We start from the raw sequence: 20262 nt of genomic DNA on the forward strand, positions 1-20262 counted from the left end.
AAACATTGCACAATCTACCTATCAGTATCTGCGACCCGAGTTACTAAGCTCGTAGGGGTGTCTTAACACCTAATGCCCTAAGACCAACTGGTTTGGGAGTCATTAGCTGAAAGCTCGTTACATGGGTTAAAGATGCATGGTGTTTTTAAATTATATGTATATATATATATATTTAAAAAAAAAGAAAAAAAAGAGTAAAAAATAATAATCTCAATCCAAGGAAGTTAACCTTAAACATTAGAACGAAAATTTTGTTTTCTTCCAAGAAAAGCCCCATAATTATATGTTGATACATTGAGCACAAAAGAAAGGTTTATGAATATCTTGTTAAGATGTATTGAGCAGAGATATAAATTTAATGAGAGTTTGTTTATCTGGATAGATTAATAGAAGTTAAATGATGAATACCTTGCTTTGTGGAATTTGCAAATTATTTTTCTATTTTAACACTTTGATTACTAGGGACTAGTAATAAGCTGGTTGGGGGGTATGATTAGTACTTAAAAGTGCATTTTTATCATGGTGTTATATCATCATTTTGCACTTGAAGTATCAATAACTCCTTAACTAAAGCATGTTTTATAATAATATATCTAATAATATAAGATACCTTTAATTTATGGTAAATGTTCATTTTAAATGCAGGCCTATCACATAAATGAAAGGATTGATTGATGACTTTAAGAACTTAAATTGCAAGGGCAAAGAGATTACCAAAATTAGAAAAGAGATATTTTATTTTCTCTTTTCACTTTTCTTGTATATAACTTTGTTTCTTTTCTATTGTGATGCGAACCTCGTGATCACATGGTCATGCAACCCACATGCAAAGACGCCAATTCCCGGAAAGCCAAGTAAATCAGGTTTGATAGGAGTGTGACACAAAGATAACTTGTACCTAGGCACCAGCACTATTGGAAACTGAAACCCCCACCCAACGAATATTGATTCGCGAATGAGAAGTATAAGGATGACGCCACTAAGACAGTTGTTCTTCAATAAGTCGTTTTTAGTTCTTTAGAGAACCAAGAAAGGGAGATTATCCCACCAACACACAATAAGTGCAGCAAATAAGTTTTATTAATTTGAAAATTGCGTAACCTTTACATGTTTGGATTATGCCTTTATTTATAATGAATTTGAACTTAAAGAAACCCTAATGGACCTCCCTTAGGTGGACTTATATGAAGCCCACTTACAATTGACCCAAATAAGTAATAATAGCCCAAAAACTAAGAAGAAAATTCTAAAAATCCGAAAATACCATCCTAAATAAGCTAGAATCAGATTTGTCACCCTTAAGAAGTCCTAAACAAAATTGGAAAAATCTGATTTGGAAAATTTGTGTTGCTGCCCCCTTTGATGTCCTTGATTAGCTTGGAATTCCTTGTTTAACTTGGACAAATAAGAAAACAAATTTCCTCCTTTGTTGCTGATTTAATTACTTTCCTTCCTAAGTGAGGAAAAGCATTAAATAGTCCTCCCCTCTTTAGGAATAAGATTTGGCCAACTTCCTTACTTAGTTAGGAGAATAAATTGCTGACTCTTTATCCTTACCAACTTCCTTAGTTAAGAGAATAAATTGCTGACTCTTTATCCTTGTAGTATTAGAAAAAGACAACCTAACAAGGCTGGTATTGGGCCGGACACATCAACCCCTTGTTCCGCCTAACAAAGCTGGTATTGGGCCGGACACATCAACCCCTTGTTCCACATGAATTGGGCTCTTCTTGGACCTGAACTAAATGAATTAAAGGGAGTGTGACACAATGGTGAGATAATCTCCCTTCCATGGTTCTCTAATGAACCTGTCCTTCATGCTCTTTAAATGTCCCAAGCCCCTCTAGGTCCATTTTGTTCCATATGTTCTGAACAAGCCCATTTAATGCTTCTTTAAGCTTCTTAGCCCTAGCTCTTGTGATTGGCCCAATTGGCACCTCCAATGGGTTGTTGGCATGATTACGCTTGGTGTTAGGCTGATCCGCATCATCCCCTCTCTCTTCAAAAGGATTCGACCTCGAATCATCACCTACATCAAACAGAGTAAGATCAGAAACATTAAATGTAGCACTAACACTATACTCACCCGGCAAATCAACTTTATAAGTGTTGTCATTGATCTTTTCAAGGATCTGAAATGGCCCATCTCCTCGTGGTTGTAGCTTTGACTTCCTCTGGGTTGGAAATCTCTCCTTGCGCTTATGCACCCAAACCCAATCACCAAGCTGAAAGACAACATGTTTGCGCCCTTTATTGGCTTTGGTCACATACACGGGATTCCTCTTTTCAATATGTTGCCGCACACTCTCATGAAGAGTTTTCACCACCTGTGCTTTATGTTTACCATCCAAACTAACCCTTTCATCAATAGGCAAAGGAATCAAATCCATTGGAGTTAAAGGGTTAAATCCATACACAATTTCAAATGGTGACAATTCAGTAGCAGAGTGCACACTACGATTATATGCAAACTCTATAAATGGCAAACAATCTTCCCAATTCTTTAAGTTCTTTTGAATGACACCACGCAAAAGTTGTGTTAAGGTCCTATTAACTACTTTGGTTTGTCCATCTGTTTGGGGTGACAAGTAGTTGAAAACAACAGTTTAGTACCCATTTTTCCCCATAACACCTTCCAAAAATAGCTAAGGAACTTAACATCTCTATCAGAAACAATGCTCTTAGGGACCCCGTGAAGTCGTACTATCTCCCTAAAGAACAAATCAGCAATGTTAGTTGCATCATCAGTTTTATGACATGGAATGAAATGTGCCATCTTTGAAAACCTATCAACAACTACAAAAATGGAATCCCTGCCCCGTTTTGACCTAGGTAAACCTAAGACAAAGTCCATCGAAATGTCTATCCAAGGTTCTTTCGGTACAGGCAAAGGGGTATACAAGCCATGCGGTTGAGTCCTAGACTTTGCTTTCCTACAAGTTATGCATTTATCACATATGCGTTACACATCTTTTTTTATTTTAGGCCAATAAAAATGCTCATGCAACACATCCAAAGTCTTAACAACACCAAAATGCCCCATCAACCTGTTTCCATGTGCTTCACGTACAAGCAATTCACGCATAGAACTTAATGAAACACACAAACGACTCTCTTTAAACAAATATCCATCAAGTCTATAAAACTTTCCAAAAGCTGAAGTTTCGCAAGCATTGTAAACATTAGCAAAATCACTATCATCCTTGTACAATTCTTTTATGTGTTCAAATCCTAGAAATCTAGCATCCAAAGTAGATAAAAGAACATACCTGCGTGAAAGTGCATCAGCCACAATATTTGTTATTATTATTATTATTATTATTATTATTATTAGTATTATTATTCTTATTATTATTATTATTATTATTATTGTTATTGTTATTGTTATTGTTATTGTTATTATTATTGTTGTTGTTATTGTTATTGTTGTTGTATTATTGTTATTTATAATTTGTACAAATAACCTCCCTGTGGTTCGACCCCGGTCTTGCCAGGTTATTTATTACTTCGACACTCCTGCACTTGGGAGAAGACATCAATCTTTTAGTCGTGTCACTAAACCATGAAAACTCCTCACATCAGCGATACTAGCAGGTTTTGGCCAGTCCCGAATTGCCTCAATTTTCTCCTCATCAACCTTAACTCCCTTGCTAGAGATAATATATCCAAGAAACACGACACTTTCTTTACAGAAGTAACACTTTGTGAGTTTCCCATACAACTTAGAATCTCGCAAAGTTTCAAACACAACTCTAAGATGCTTCACATGATCATCAAAGGTCTTGCTATACACTAGGATATCGTCAAAATATACTACAACAAACAGCCTAATATACTTCCTCAAAACATGATTCATAAGCCTCATAAATGTACTAGGCGCATTAGATAACCCAAACGGCATTACCATCCATTCATATAACCCCTGTTTAGTTTTAAATGGTGTTTTCCATTCATCTCCCTCTTTCATTCTAATTTGGTGATAACCACTCATCAAATCGACTTTAGAAAACAATGCAGCACCATGCAACTCATCAAGCAAATCATCAAGTCTGGGTATAGGAAATCGATACTTAACTGTTATTTTGTTGATAGCACGGCTGTCCAGACACATCCTCATGGTACCATCTTTCTTTGGTACAAGCAAAGTAGGTACGGAACATGGACTAAGTGATTCTCGAACATAGCCCTTCTCTACAAGCTCACCAACCTGCCTTTGAATCTCTTTTGCTTCCGCTGGATTACATCTGTATGCTGGTCTATTAGGAAGTGAAGCTCCCGGCACCAAATCAATTTGATGCTCAATTCCACGAATAGGCGGTAACCCTTTAGGTAATTCATCTGGAAACACATCTTTAAATTCTTCTAGCAATTCCTTAATCTGTGGTGGTAAGTCCAGTCCTTCTACTTGTAGCAATTGCTTTGCCCAGATCATGAAAACAACCCCCGTCGAAGCTAATGCCTGTTTCATATCGCCTTTTTTGGCTAACAACAGCCCCTTACGTGATTGCACCTCCTTTTGTTGGCTTCGTAACTGATCCTCTCTAACCTGTTGAGAACTCAATGGTAACAAGTTCACCTTCTTTCCATTCAGCATGAAAGAATAAGTGTTCTTTCGTCCATTGTAGGTCACATCCTTATCAAACTGCCATGGACGACCCAGTAACAAATGGCTAGCTGACATCGGCGCAACGTCACACAAAACCTCGTCATGATAGGTTTTAATGGAAAAGGGCACAAGAACTTGCTTTGTCACCCGAATCTCCCCATTCTCATTCAGCCATGGCAAACTATACGGTCTGGGATGTGGAATGGTAGTTAAGCCCAATTTCTCCACCAAGGTAGTTGACGCAACATTAGTGCAACTTCCATTATCAATGATCATCCCACACACCTTGAATCTGACATCGAGTATGAAAGATGTTCTCACGTTGCTCAGCACTAACATCAACTTGTGCATTTAGAACCCGTTGCACAACCAACAAATCTCCCTTCACTGGTTCGAAATCCTCTTCCTGTTCCATTTGTGCCTCATCTTCATCTTCAGTTTCAGCCTCATCTCCACTGATTAGCTCTCCATGATCCCCATGCAATATCATTACCCTTTTATTTGGACATTCTGAAGCAATGTGCCCATGTCCTAAGCACTTGAAGCACTTGATGTCTCGTGACCTTCTTGGATGTGGAGGTTCTGTCACCTTCTCCTTTCCCTTTAAAGAATCAGAACTGGTATTCCCCTTGCTGACCTCCACCTTCTCATCTCGTTTAGGTGTGCTCCATGTTCGAGTAGGTGTAGATTTGTCCCTTGTCGTACTTGACATAGTTACACTAGTTCGGACACCTCCTCGTTTCTGCTGCCTCTCTACACGACTTGCAAGCTTTATAACATCCTCAAGGAAGATGTACAGTTGCAATTCAACCACATTAGCTATATCCTTCCTCAGCCCTCCAAGAAATCTAGCTATTGTTTGTTCTTGGGGTTCCATCAATTCACATCGAATCTGTAGCAACTCAAACTCTTTCACATACTCTTCCACGCTTAAAGATCCTTGTCGCAAAGTCTGAAGTCTGATGTATAGCTCTTGTTTATAGTAATCAGGAACAAATCTCTTCTTCATCACTCTTTTCATAGTTGCCCACGTTCTAATCTCGTCTTCTCCATCCCTTCTCCTCTGAATCTTTAAGTTTTCCCACCATAAAAGAGCATAATCTATAAACTCAAGTGCTGCCACCTTGCACTTCCTTTCTTCTGAATATTCATACCATTCGAACACCTTTTCAACCTTCTGAATCCATTCCAAGTATTCCTCAGGTGAACTACTTCCTCGAAATGGTGGAATCTTAAGTTTGAGACCACTAGGAGGATTATTATTCTGTCTTCTTGGTCTGCCCCTGTCGTCGGCCTCATCATCCCCATTTGGATCTCCATCAGCTTCTACAAAATCATTTCGTGGCACCCTAAGTGCTTGCCTCTACTGGGGTTGCAAATTATTTCTTTGCATCATTTGCATAAAGGTATGCAACTGTTCACGAATTCTAGTCATTTCATCCTGAATCACAGCATGAGATCGTTGTAAGCCCATAACCTGTGCCTGTTCTAAACTTAACCCTCTTGGCAAATCTTCTTTATCTCCGGCCATAATTAAGTTTATCAATTGCAATTCCAGTAAGCCTTTCTTCTGTTTCTAACTCTTGCCTTAGATCGCAATTGATGCTCTGATACCAGATGTTGTGCCGTGAATGATTCAAAAATCGGCAACAATGAATCTGACGAAAATGGATGAAGGATGGGTTTGGTTGTATTGTCTTTCTTTTGGTGTTTAGGCTAGATTATAGTATTTTTAAGGTAAATAAAAATGGAGTATAAACTATAGTGATACTTTGATAAGTCGATCTGGACGCCACAAAGATCAATCTAGGATTTTGACGCCACACTCTTTGTGATTGAAGAGTGATAAGTCAGGTAGGGTTCTTCACAAATCAATTTGGAAGAATAACTCTTAATTCTCGGAATTAAGTTCAAATATTGGCCAAAAGTTGTTTATTACATATTCTGATGCCATATTTATAATGGAACATCCCTCCACACTTAGGAAAATTCAACATGACAGAAATCAAGCCCAAAACTTGGACTTTGACAAAGTAACCAGACAAATTACATTAGCACACATTTTCTGACTTTAATTGAAACATAAACAGACCGAATTTAAAATGGCTATAACTTCTTGCACAAAAGTCTAATGCAATCATGGTTGGACAATCTGGAAAGATCACGTTCTGAACTTGAAATCCACCTAGATTAGTCTTGTTTTCACATGCAATGGATGACTTCAAATTCAGGTTCAAATTTATCTACTGTTCTGACGTAAACAGCATCAATTTCTTAACTTATTTGCATTATCAACCCAAATTCAAGTAGTCCAGCATCAAAAGAACCATTAAGGGCTCTTCCCATCTTTAAGCTCCAATTGTAGGCAAATAAGCACCCTTGAACCAATTTGAAACTGATTGCCAAATTTTAACTCCGACACAGCTTCAATCATTCCAATATGACTCGTCAAGGTCCTTTGTAGTTGTTTCGCTCTCGCTCTTGTCATTGGACCATCTGAATCCTCTTGCATATTTGATTTACCTTTATGAGATGGATTATCATTCCCATGATGCACATCAACATTCTACTTCAAAAGCTCTTGTAAAGTCTGGCAAAGCTAAAACAGGTGCTGAACAAAGCTTATCCTTCAACAATTTAAAAGCCTCATCTTGTGCATCATTCCATTTGAATCCAACAGACTTTTTCACAATTTCAGTTAAAGGTGCAGCAATAGTACTAAAATCCTTCACAAACCTTCTATAAAAACTAGCAAGTCCATGAAAACTCCTTACCTCACTTACCAATTTTGGTGTAGGCCAATCTCGGATGGCTTTAACTTTCTCCTCATCCATCTCGATACCCTGTGCAGTAACGATATAGCCAAGAAACACAATTTTTTCCATGCAAAAGGTACACTTCTTAAGATTATCATATAATCGCTCACTACGCAACAGACTAAGTACATTACGCAAATGATCAAGATGCTCATTTAAGTTCTTGCTATAGATCAAAATGTCATCAAAATACACAACAACAAACTTACCTATAAATGCACGCAAGACATGATTCATTAAACGCATAAACGTGCTAGGTGCATTTGTAAGTCCAAACAGCATGACTAACCATTCATATAAACCATGCTTAGTCTTAAATGCAGTTTTCCACTCATCACCCTCTTTCATCCTAATTTGATGGTACCCACTTTTTAAGTCAATCTTAGAGAAAATACATGATCCATGTAACTCATCTAGCATGTCATCAAGCCCAGGAATAGGATGTCGATACTTTACCGTTATGTTATTGACAGCACGACAATCAACACACATCCTCCATGTTCCATCCTTTTTAGGCACAAGTAGCACTGGCACAGCACAAGGACTCATACTCTCACGAATGTACCCCTTCATCATCAACTCATCTACTTGCCTTTGAAGCTCCTTCGTCTCCTCGGGGTTGCTTCTACAGGCTGGACGATTAGGAATTGAAGCTCCGGGCACAAGATCAATTTGATGTTCAATCCCCCTTAATGGTGGTAATCCATTAGGGATGTCTTCAGGGAATACATCATCAAACTCCTGCATCAAAAAAACAGCCACACTAGGAATAGCAGAATCAAGATCGTTAGTGTTAAAATAAGCCTCCTTATACACAAGTAAGATCATTGGCTTATTAGTAAAAAATGCAGATCTGATTTGAGATCCTTTTGCATAAAAATTTGGTTGTTTCTTTAATTTTTCCACACTATTATCATCACACAAGCTTACATTCTTCACTCCTCGGTTTTTACCTCCACTCTCAACCGGTTTAATTAATGATTTAGGTTTAGCCGAATCTGATGGTTTTCTCTCACCATTGTCCTCACATGAATTTTCACTCTTCCCATCCTCACATTCCTTTTTTAATTTGATTTGATCATCATACACTTGTTTCGGAGAAAGAGGTACAAGAGTGATGGTTTTACCATCCTTTACAATAGTGAACCTATTTCTAAACCCATCATGAATCGCTTTCCGATCAAACTACCATGGACGCCCCAAAAGCAAGTGACTAGCATGCATCGGGACGACATCACATAAAATCTCATCAGAATACTTCCCAATAGCAAACGCAATCAAAACCTGCTTAGTAAGCCTCACTTCACCATAAAATCTCACTTCACCACATTCATTCAACCATTGCAATCTATAAGGCCTGGGATGCTTAATACAACTCAGATTCAATTTCTTCACAAGTGTATCACTAGCAACATTAGCACAACTACCTCCATCAATTATCATGCTACATACCTTGTTTTGGATGTGACATCGAGTGTGAAATATATTTTCCCGTTGCTGATCTACATCATCTTCTTCGATTTGCATGTTCAGCGCACGTCTTATAACCAAAGCCTCCCCCTCAACAGGGTATGCAATCTCCTCATCGCTACAATCCACCAAAGGTGGCATCTCTTCACTTTCAGATTCAACATCCCCATTATCTCTTATAAGCATAACTCTTCAGTTTGGACACTGAGATGCAATGTGCTCCTTCCCTAAACATTTAAAGCATTTAATATCTCTATCACGAGTAGGTTGAGATTCAGATTTACCTTTCCCATCCGTATAAGTATCCTTTTTGGCCTTAGGTGGTTCAGCCTTTGCATAAGGCTTTGGTTGGACAGCCCCCCTCTCTTTTCAAATTCAGCCTCCATGTTGAGGAAGATGAAACCGAATTGGTCTGAAAACGTGCACTGCAGCTTTATTTGCCTCTCTACCTTCGTTGCCATATGGACCATGTCTTCCAATTCCACACAGTGTTGTAATTCTACAACATTTGCAATGTCCCTATTCAGTCCAATTAGAAACCTAGCCATAGTAGCTTCCCGATCCTCAATCACGTTGGCCCGAATCATGGCAATCTCCATTTCCTTGAAATACTCATCCACAGACCTAGAACCCTGATTCAAACCCTGCAATTTCAGATACAAATCTCTATAATAGTGGTTAGGCACAAATCGCCTTCTCATCAACACTTTCATCTCCTCCCAAGACGCTACCGGCCTCTCTCCACTCCGTCTTCTACTAGTAACATTCTGATCCCACCAAATCAGTGCATAATCCATGAATTCGGTGACCACCAATTTCACTTTCTTCGCCTCCGAATAGTTATGGCAATCAAAAATCCAATCCACCTTTTTTTCCCACTCCAAATATGCCTCGGGATCGTTTTTACCTTGAAAAGAAGGTATTTTCAATTTGATAGCATCCAAATCACCATCTAAATCAGCATGTCCCCCAACACTACGGAAATTTTCCCTTTGGCCGAATTGGCCCCTAGTTCTATTCCCATAATCCCTTCGGTTTCTAGGCTGCCGAAAACCTTCCCGGTAGTCTATGGCCTCATCATCAAAAACACCATCACCGATATCACCAACGACCACCTCAAAATCCTCACAATCAGCCCACCTTGGCCTGTTGGCCCTACTGCTATTGTTTGCTTTCGGTTCCACCATAAGCTTCACATTTTGGGTGCTCGTACCAGCCTCGTTACCACGTTTCTCCACCCTATCAAGTCTGTCACACATATTTCCCATCACAAAATTCATCCTCTCCATCATTTGTGTCATGGCTTGCATTTGAAATGGAAGTTCTCCCTCGGGATGGGGCGGTGTATTGTTTTGATCTGACATGATAGTACCCGAAAAAAGTTGTTAGTGGTAAAAGAAAATTTATCCTCATGTCACTCGTGTTTCGCTCAAACACTTAATATCCAAATATATATATGACTCAAGAAGCAATGAAAAAACTAGAAAACAAGCAAAACAAAACTGCGATGATAGTCTCATGAGTAGCAAGCGAGTCTATCCGAAATATGAACGAAACTGAAGACGCGAATAAAAACAGAAACAAAAAATATGCAAAATCATTAAACAACACCCAAATATGTTGGATATGATGAAAATAAACTGCAAGAAACGAAATCAACAAAAAGCAAGCAAATTTTGAAACGGTGATGCAAGACAGACTCGTTTACGACAAGTTAAGTCCGAATCTGGAACCTAAAGTAAATAATGTCCAATTGAGTTAACATTTCAGATATAGTGCAATATCAACCCAAATAGACAGAATATAAGGTTTGAGCAATTTATGACAACGTTTGATATACTGACGTAAAAACGTTATGAATCAGACCTGAATAGACCCGAATTTGAAACCCAAAGCAAATGATATCCAATTGACCCCACATTTGATATGTAATGCGATTAGGACCCCAGTAATTAGAATATCAAATTTGAGATAATTCAGAGTTGATTTGATCCAATTGTCCCTTGTTTAGTTTTTTGCGGCAGAATCTAATAAACGTCTTTTTTGAACAATTTTTCTTTTCTTTTCTCTTTTCTCTCTTTTTTTTTTATGTTACTGATATATTTTGAACAATAATAGCATGAAATAACAATTTTTTTTTCTTTTTATATGCCGCAAATTCAAGGAGAAGAAGAAATTGGATACTAAGGAATTTTTGTGGAATTAACAAGAAACGAAAATTTCAGGAGGATATAACCTGATTAATGGAGCCAAGCTCTAATACCAAATGATACGAACCTCGTGATCACATGGTCACGCAACCCACATGCAAAGACGCCAATTCCCGGAAAGCCAAGTAAATCAGGTTTGATAGGAGTGTGACACAAAGATAACTTGTACCTAGGCACCAGCACTATTGAAAACAGAAACCCCCACCCAACGAATATTGATTCGCGAACAAAACGGAAACCCCCATCCAACGAATATTGATTCACGAATGAGAAGTATAAGGATGACGCCACGAAGACAGTTGTTCTTTGATGTCCTTGATTAGCTTGGAATTCCTTGTTTAACTTGGACAAATAAGAAAACAAATTTCCTCCTTTGTTGCTGATTTATTTACTTTCCTTCCTAAGTGAGGAAAAGCATTAAATAGTCCTCCCCTCTTTAGGAATAAGATTTGGCCAACTTCCTTACTTAGTTAAGAGAATAAATTGCTGACTCTTTATCCTTGTAGTATTAGAAAAAGACAAGCCTAACAAGGCTGGTATTGGGCCGGACACATCAACCCCTTGTTCCACATGAATTGGGCTCTTCTTGGACCTGAACTAAATGAATTAAAGGTTGTCCTTCATGCTCCTTAAATGTCTCAAGCCCCTCTAGGTCCATTTTGTTGCATATGTTCTGAACAAGCCCATTCAATGCTTCTTTAAGCTTCTTAGCCCTAGCTCTTGTGATTGGCCCAATTGGCACCTCCAATGCATTGTTGGCATGATTACGCTTGGTGTTAGGCTGATCCACATCATATTGTTTCTTCTTCCTTTTATTCTATTCCTACACGTGCATGAGAGTGTGGTCACGTACATCAAGTGGTAGACTTTGTAGGATATCCTCATCATTTTTAGAAAATATGGCCGAAGAAGATAATCAATCACTTCATAATGAGAATAATGAGAATAACCGTGTCAGAACACTTAGAGACCACATCAATCCCACAAGAACAAGTGCACCATCATGCATAATTTTTCCTCCCGATGCATCTCATTTTAATTTTAAACCAGGTATTATTCAACTTTTACCTTCTTTTCATGGCTTAGAATTGGAAAATCCATACTTGCATTTAAGGGAATTTGAGGAGGTTTGCAACACATATAATAATTTAAATTGTAGCATGAACACCATCAGATTAAAGCTTTTTCCTTTTTCATTAAAAGATAAAGCTAAAACATGGCTACAAAATTTAAGACCAGGATCCATTGGTGCTTGGGATGAAATGCAACAACAGTTTTTAAAGAAGTTTTTTCCATCTCACAGAACAAACTCTTTCAAAAGACAAATCACCACTTTCACTCAAAAACCAGGAGAAACATTTTACCAATGTTGGGATAGGTATCGAGACTTGCTTAGTACTTGCCCTCATCATGGTTTTGAAACATGGAGATTGATTTCACATTTCTATGAAGGGTTAATACCTAGAGATAGGCAAATGGTTGAATTGATGTGCAATGAAACTTTTGAAGATAAAGACCCTGATGAAGCAATGGAGTACTTAGACTTGTTAGCTGAAAATGCTCAAAATTGGGACACCGCGGGTACTTATAAGGCACCGAGTAAAACTCAACCTTATACATCTAGTGGAGGTATGTACAACCTTAGGGAAGATCATGACCTTCAAGTCAAGTTTACATCTTTAGCTAGGAAAGTCGAGGCACTAGAACTGAAAAAGAGTGGTCAATTGAAATCTGTTGAAAACATTGTGTGTCAAATCTGTGAAACAAATGAACACTCAACTAACGATTGTCCAACCTTGCCTTCTTTTAAGGAATGTCTCCATGAACAAGCCCATGCTTTAAATAGTTTTCAAAGGGCCAACCACAACATACTCCCAAATATACAACTCTGGTTGGAGAAATCACCCAAATTTTAGTTGGAACAGTGAGAACAACAATGCACAAACTTCACAACCACCGTTTCAAGCACACCACAATTTCCAAAATTCTCATGGATATGCACCCACCTTCTAGAAGAAATCTTGAGGAAACATTGCATGCATTCATTGAAAAGCAAGAGATAATCAATACTCAACTTGCTCAAGACATGACAGATCTTAAAGATACTCTTGCAAAATTAACATCTCCTCTCAGTTTCCAAGAGAAAGTCAAGTTTCAATCTCAACCACAGCAAAATCCCAAGGGGCAATACAATGCAAATGCAAGTAGTTCCGGAAGTCAACACATGGATCAAGTCAAATCAGTCACTACTCTGCGCAGTGGTAAGGTTATTGAAAAACCCTCTCTTGAACCTTATGAGAAGGATGATGAGTCAATCTCTGAGGGTAAGGAAGGGGTTGAATCTGAAAATTGCAAAGAAATGACTGATTCACCACCAGCACTTTCATTACCTCATGCCATGACCAAATAAAGGAAAGTTAATCACAACTCTGAAATTTTTGAAACTTTCAAACAGGTAAGAATCAATATACCTTTGTTGGATGCTATTAAACAGGTTCCTTCCTATGCTAAATTTTTGAAAGATCTATGCACTATGATTAGTACTTAAAAGTGTATTTTTATCATGGTTTTATATCATCATTTTGCACTTGAAGTATCAATAACTCCTTAACCAAAGCATGTTTTATAATAATATATCTAATAACATAAGATACCTTTAATTTGTGGTAAATATTCAGTTTAAATGCAGGTCGATCACATAAATGAAAGGATTTATTGATGGATACATTTAATTTATGGTAAATATTCATTTTAAATGCAGACCTATCACATAAATGAAAGGATTGATTGATGACTTTAAGAACTTAAATTGTAAGGGCAAAGAGATGACCAAAATTAGAAAAGAGATGTCGGTGAAATCTAAACCGGAACATTGTTCGGTAATTGGGTCATATCTGGAGCTATAGATATGAGATTTAGGTCTACTTTATATGCATGGAAAGGTAAGACATAGGCCTATAACGTTCATATGGAGCCCAAGATCTAACATTCAAATTGTAGCAACAACAAAGAAGCCCGAATCTGTCCTTCAGCCCGAGCACTGTTTAGTATTTTGGCCATATCTGGAGTTCCAGAAGTCCAAATGAGCTAAATTTGTTACACAAGAAAGCTGAGACAATTTCCTACAACTTTCATGTTTTCAAGTGGCTCCAATTTTGACGTTATCAATGACGTTTTGGGCAGACAAGAGAAGATAAGGATTGTCACCAAGTCAAGAGTTGGCCACCCACTCATCAATTAGTCATCAAACCAATAGTTCCCAATTTTGGCCTATAAAAGGAGGCATTTGCCATGCATTTAGGCATCTTGGTTTCCAGATCAAGATCATGCTCTTCCTTTCTTTCTTTATATTTTTTGTAATGTTTATGCTTTGCTTTCATTAATATCAAGTTTATGCCTTTCATTTCCTTCACCTGTTCAAAACCCATCAGCCTTGCATTCAACATAGAGATCAGTGCATACCTCCTAGAAAGAGCATCAGCAACCACATTAACTTTCCCTTTCTTGTACTTTATGACATAAGGAAATGATTCCATAAACTCCACCCATTTAGCATGTCTTCGATTCAGCTTGCTTTGCCCCTTCAGATACTTCAAGGATTCATGATCAGTATGTATAACGAATTCTTTAGGCAACATGTAGTGCTGCCATACCTCCAGAGCCCGAATCAAAGCATAGAACTCCTTGTCGTAAATAGAGTAGTTCAAACGTGCTCCATTTAACTTTTCACTGAAGAATGCAATCGACCTCTTTTCTTGCATCAAAACAGCCCCAATTCCAACTCCAGAAGCATCACACTCTATTTTGAATGTTTTAGCAAAGTCTGGAAGTGCTAAAACTGGAGCAGTACACAACTTTTCTTTAATTAGCTCACAAGCTTTCTGAGCATCTGCACTCCATCTAAACTCGTTTCCTTTTTTCAAGCATTCTGTCATAGGAGCAACAATAGAGCTGAAGTCTTTCACAAATCGCCTGTAGAAAGAAGCTAAACCATGTAAACTCCTCACATCAGCGATACTAGCAGGTTTTGGCCAGTCCCGCATTGCCTCAATTTTCTCCTCATCAACCTTAACTCCCTTGCTAGAGATAATATATCCAAGAAACTGTAATGAGAATTAGTTTCAATGGCAGGTAGTTGCTAAACGAAATAAGGGTTCTGTGAGTGGTGAGAATGGTGCTTTGGCATCTAAATCTAAAGTGCGTAACTGTAATGAGAATGGTTGTTCGACATCTGGTACAAATATTTCTGATTGTAATATGAATGAGATGGCTGCATCAGATGTGAGCAATGCTGATTGTTATGAAGATGAAAATCCTACCTCTCCTTTTGTTTTGAAGAGTTCACGAGGAGACATGTAGCAGGAGCAGGGGGGTACAAGTACTGCTTTAGATCAAAATTTAGTCATCTCTAATACATCTGATTGTGAGACCGTGAACCAGGTTCTTTTTGTTACTAGTCATGAGCTAAATGTTGATATTGACGCAATGGGAGGTGATACAGATGGGGACCGAACCGATAAGGAGTTGACGTCACCAATCCTGACAAGCCCACAAACTCAGAATTCCACTGAAAGGGAAACTGTTAATCAGTTAGCTATTAAGGCTAGAGACTCTCTAGAGAAAAAGAAAAAGGGTTCAAAAACCTCTTCAAAGAAGAATAAGAAATTTGTTGCCTCGCTTGGGGGCACGTCGAGGTAATCTTTGTGTTGCTGTTTGTACTCCTCTCTATTTTCTTATGATTATTGGATGTTGGAATGCTAGAGGTTTGAATGATCCCATAAAGCATTCAGCATTGCGTCAGCTCTTCCATCAAGAGAGGATGACTCCTTTTGGTTTGGTTGAAACTCGGGTTAGAGACGAGAATAAATATAATGTTTCTCAACTTCTTCTACGTGATTGGTCCTTCTTGTATAATTATGATTTCTCTTGTTGTGGTTGTATTTGGGTTTGTTGGAATGCTGATGTGGTGAAGGTTGATGTCCTCGGAATGTCAGACCAGGCTATTCATGTTTCTGTCACTATATTAGCTACCAATATCTGTTTTAATGCTTCAATTATTTACGGAGACAATAACGCTTCCTTACGTGAGGCATTATGGTCTGATATAGTGAGTCGTAGTGATGGATGGGAGTCCAGCCCATGGATTCTTATGGGCGACTTTAATGCTATCCGCTACCAATCAGACAGGTTAGGAGGGTCTACTTCGTGGGCTGGTCATATGGACAAATTGGAAACATGTATTCAAGAAGCGAAAGTGGATGATCTTAAATATTCAGGCCTGCATTATACTTGGTCGAATCAATGTCCTGAGAATCTGATTATGCGGAAACTAGATAGAGTGCTTGTCAATGAGAAATGGAATCTGAACTTCCCATTTTTGGAAGCGAGATTTTTGCCATCGGGTATGTCAGACCATTCTCCTATGGTGGTAAAGGTTACTGGTGATGATCAGAATATAAAGAAACCATTCAGATTCTTTGATATGTGGATGGACCATGACGAGTTCATGCCCTTGGTGAGGAAAGTATGGGAACACAATTTGGGGGGTTGTCCAATGTATCAGCTGTGTTGCAAGCTAAGAAAACTAAAACGGGAATTGAAACTTTTCAATATGACTCACTTCTCCAACATTTCAGATAGAGTCAAAGATGTAAAAGATGAAATGGATAAGGCTCAACAGGCTCTACATACAGCGCATGGGAATCCAACTTTGTGCATGCGAGAAAGGGATGTTGTATGTAACTACGCTTCTATCGTCAAGGCTGAAGAGAGTTTTTTCAAACAGTAGTCAAGGATACAGTGGCTTAGCTTGGGGGATCAGAATACTGGCTACTTTCACAAATCAGTAAAATCAGAAGGACATGAGCCAGTTAAATCAGAAGTAGTTGCGTACTTCCAGCGTGTGTTAAGAGTGGAACAGATGCCTAGGGTTCTAAATGAGGAAGAGATGGAATCGGCAATAAACTTGAAAATGTCTTCGACACAACAACATGTATTAGCACAAGATGTAACAAGGGAGGAGATTAAGCATGCTATATTTAGTCTGAAGAACAACAAAGCCCCTGGTCCGGATGGATTTAACGCAGGTTTCTTCAAAAGAATGTGGCATATAGTTGGGGAAGATGTAATCAACGTTGTTAACTCCTTCTTTTAGAGTCGGAGAATGCTTAAAGAAATGAATGCTACATCCATTTCCCTTATTCCTAAAGTTGCCAATCCTACGAGGTTGACAGATTTTCATCCTATATCTTGCTGCATTACCGTGTACAAATGCATCGCTAAGATTCTAGCTGGCAGAATCAAAGCTGTTTTGCCATCCTTAATAGGTCCGTATCAGACTTCTTTTATCTCTGGACGGAGAATCAGCGACAACATTCTTTTGTCTCGGGAACTAATGAAAGGCTATCATAAATCTACGGGGCCTGCCCGTTGTGCTATGAAAGTAGATCTGATGAAGGCTTATGCCTCGGTTCGGTGGGATTTCGTTGATGCTATGTTAAGAAAAATGGGATTCCCTAGAACAGTCATTGATTGGATTATGGTTTGCGTTACATCATGTCAATTCTCTATCAACGTCAATGGTGAGCTTGCAGGTTATTTTCAAGGGGGGAGAGGGCTGAGACAAGGGGATCCACTTTCCCCATATTTGTTTGTCCTATGTATGGAAATCCTTTCGGGGCTATTCTGCAAGATGAGTGCCAACCAAAACTTCAAGTTCCACTGGAGATGCAAGAAGGACAACATTTCTCATCTTTGTTTTGCTGACGACTTGATGATTTTTAGCAAAGGAGATGTAAACTCAATTCGTATGATCAAAACTGTGCTCACAAAGTTTCAAGATCTATCAGGTCTGTATCCAAATCCAAATAAAAGTGACATCTTCTTAAGCGGTGTGTCAGGTCTGTATCCAAATCCAACTAAAAGTGACATCTTCTTAAGCGGTGTGTTAAATGCTGAGAAGGAAGAAATTATTCATATTCTTGGGTTTGCAGAGGGGTTGCTCCCTATGAAATATTTAGGAGTGCCTCTTATCTCGTCCAGATAAAAGGCTGTTTATTGTAAGGGTCTCATGGATCGAATCACCTGTAAAGTTCGCCATTGGACTTGTAGAACACTCTCGTATGGAGGACGAGTACAACTGATTAATTCAGTTTTATTTTCCATCCAGGTCTATTGGGCATCTCTCTTCCTCTTACCTGGGCAAGTCATAAAAAATATGAAGCAAATTATGAGATCCTTTCTTTGGTCAGGTTCAGATATTAGAACTACTGGGGCTAAAGTGGCTTGGGATCAGGTATGTCTTCCAAAAAAGGGGGGGGGGCTAGGAATAAAAAGGATAACAGAATGGAACAAGATTGCTTTGTTGAAACACATTTGGAACCTCTGCAATGACTCAGATGGCTCAATCTGGTCTACTTGGATCAGATGTAATCTGTTGCGAGGTAGGAATTTCTAAACAATCAAGACGCCATAGAAATTCTCTTGTGTATGGAGAAAGATTCTAAAGCTCAGATCCTTAGCATGGCCGAAGATGAAGTACATCATAGGAGATGGCAGGACAACTTCTCTATGGTTTGACAATTGGCATCCTCACAGCCCGCTCGCGGATTCTTACGGCGACAGATTCATCTATGATTGAGGTATGGAAAAGAACGCGAAGGTGAATATGCTGATTCATAACTCAGAATGGAAAATTCCTACCACTCACGCTATTGGATGGCACCCCATTGTAGAAGCTATTCCTTCCAATTCTAATCCTATGATAGGGCAAAATGATGAGATTGTTTGGCTGGATTCACATTGTAGAAGCTATTCCTTTCAATTCTAATCCTATGATAGGGCAAAAGGATAAGATTGCTTGGCTGGATTCACCAAATCACAGATTCTCGATCAAAGTAGCTTGGGAACAACTAAGATTTCATCATCCGATAGTTGAATGGCATGACATTGTGTGGTTCAAGAATGTTGTTCCAAGACATTCGTTTCTTCTTTCGGTGGCTAACCTGTAGCCATCTGTTGTTTTACATTTCTGTTCTCATTATAAATCTGGGGTATGTCCCTTATAATCTTTGTATCGTTTTCCTTTAATATATACGTTAACTTACCAAAAAAAAAAATATATCCAAGAAACACGACACTTTCTTTACAGAAGTAACTTTGTGAGTTTCCTATACAACTTCGAATCTCACAAAGTTTCAAACACAACTCTAAGATGCTTCACATGATCATCAAAGGTCTTGCTATACACCAGGATATCATCAAAATATACTACAACAAAGAGCCCAATATACTTCCTCAAAACATGATTCATAAGCCTCATAAAACTAGGCGCATTAGATAACCCAAATGGCATTACCATCCATTTATATAACCCGTGTTTAGTTTTAAATGCTATTTTCCATTCATCTCCCTCTTTCATTCTAATTTGGTGATAACCACTCATCAAATCGACTTTAAAAAACAATGCAGCACCATGCAACTCATCAAGCAAATCATCAAGTCTGGGTATAGGAAATCGATACTAAACTGTTATTTTGTTGGTAGCACAGCTGTCCATACACATCCTCATGGTACCATCTTTCTTCAGTACAAGCAAACTAGGTATGGAACATGGACTAAGTGATTCTGGAACATAGCCCTTCTCTAAGAGCTCACCAACCTACCTTTGAATCTCTTTTGCTTCCTCTAGATTACATCTGTATGCTGGTCTATTAGGAAGTGAAGCTCCCGACACCAAATCAATTTGATGCTCTATTCCACGAATAGGCGGTAACCCTTTAGGTAATTCATCTGGAAACACATCTTTAAATTCTTCAAGTAATTTGGCACGACTAAAAGATTGATGTCTTCTCCCAAGTGCAGGACTGTCGAAGTAATAAATAAACCGGCAAAACCGGGGTCGAACCACAAAGAGGTTAATTGTATAAATTATAGACAACAATTATAAACAACAACAATAATAAGAATAACAACAATAATAATAGTAGCAATACTAATACTAATACTAATACTAATACTAATACTAATACTAATACTAATACTAATACTAATACTAATACTAATACTAATACTAATACTAATACTAATACTAATACTAATACTAATACTAATACTAATACTAATACTAATACTAATACTAATACTAATACTAATACTAATA

Source organism: Populus euphratica, unplaced genomic scaffold (genome assembly GCF_000495115.2).
Source record: "Populus euphratica unplaced genomic scaffold, PopEup_1.0 scaffold1083.1, whole genome shotgun sequence".
In the NCBI taxonomy this organism is placed as follows: domain Eukaryota; kingdom Viridiplantae; phylum Streptophyta; class Magnoliopsida; order Malpighiales; family Salicaceae; genus Populus; species Populus euphratica.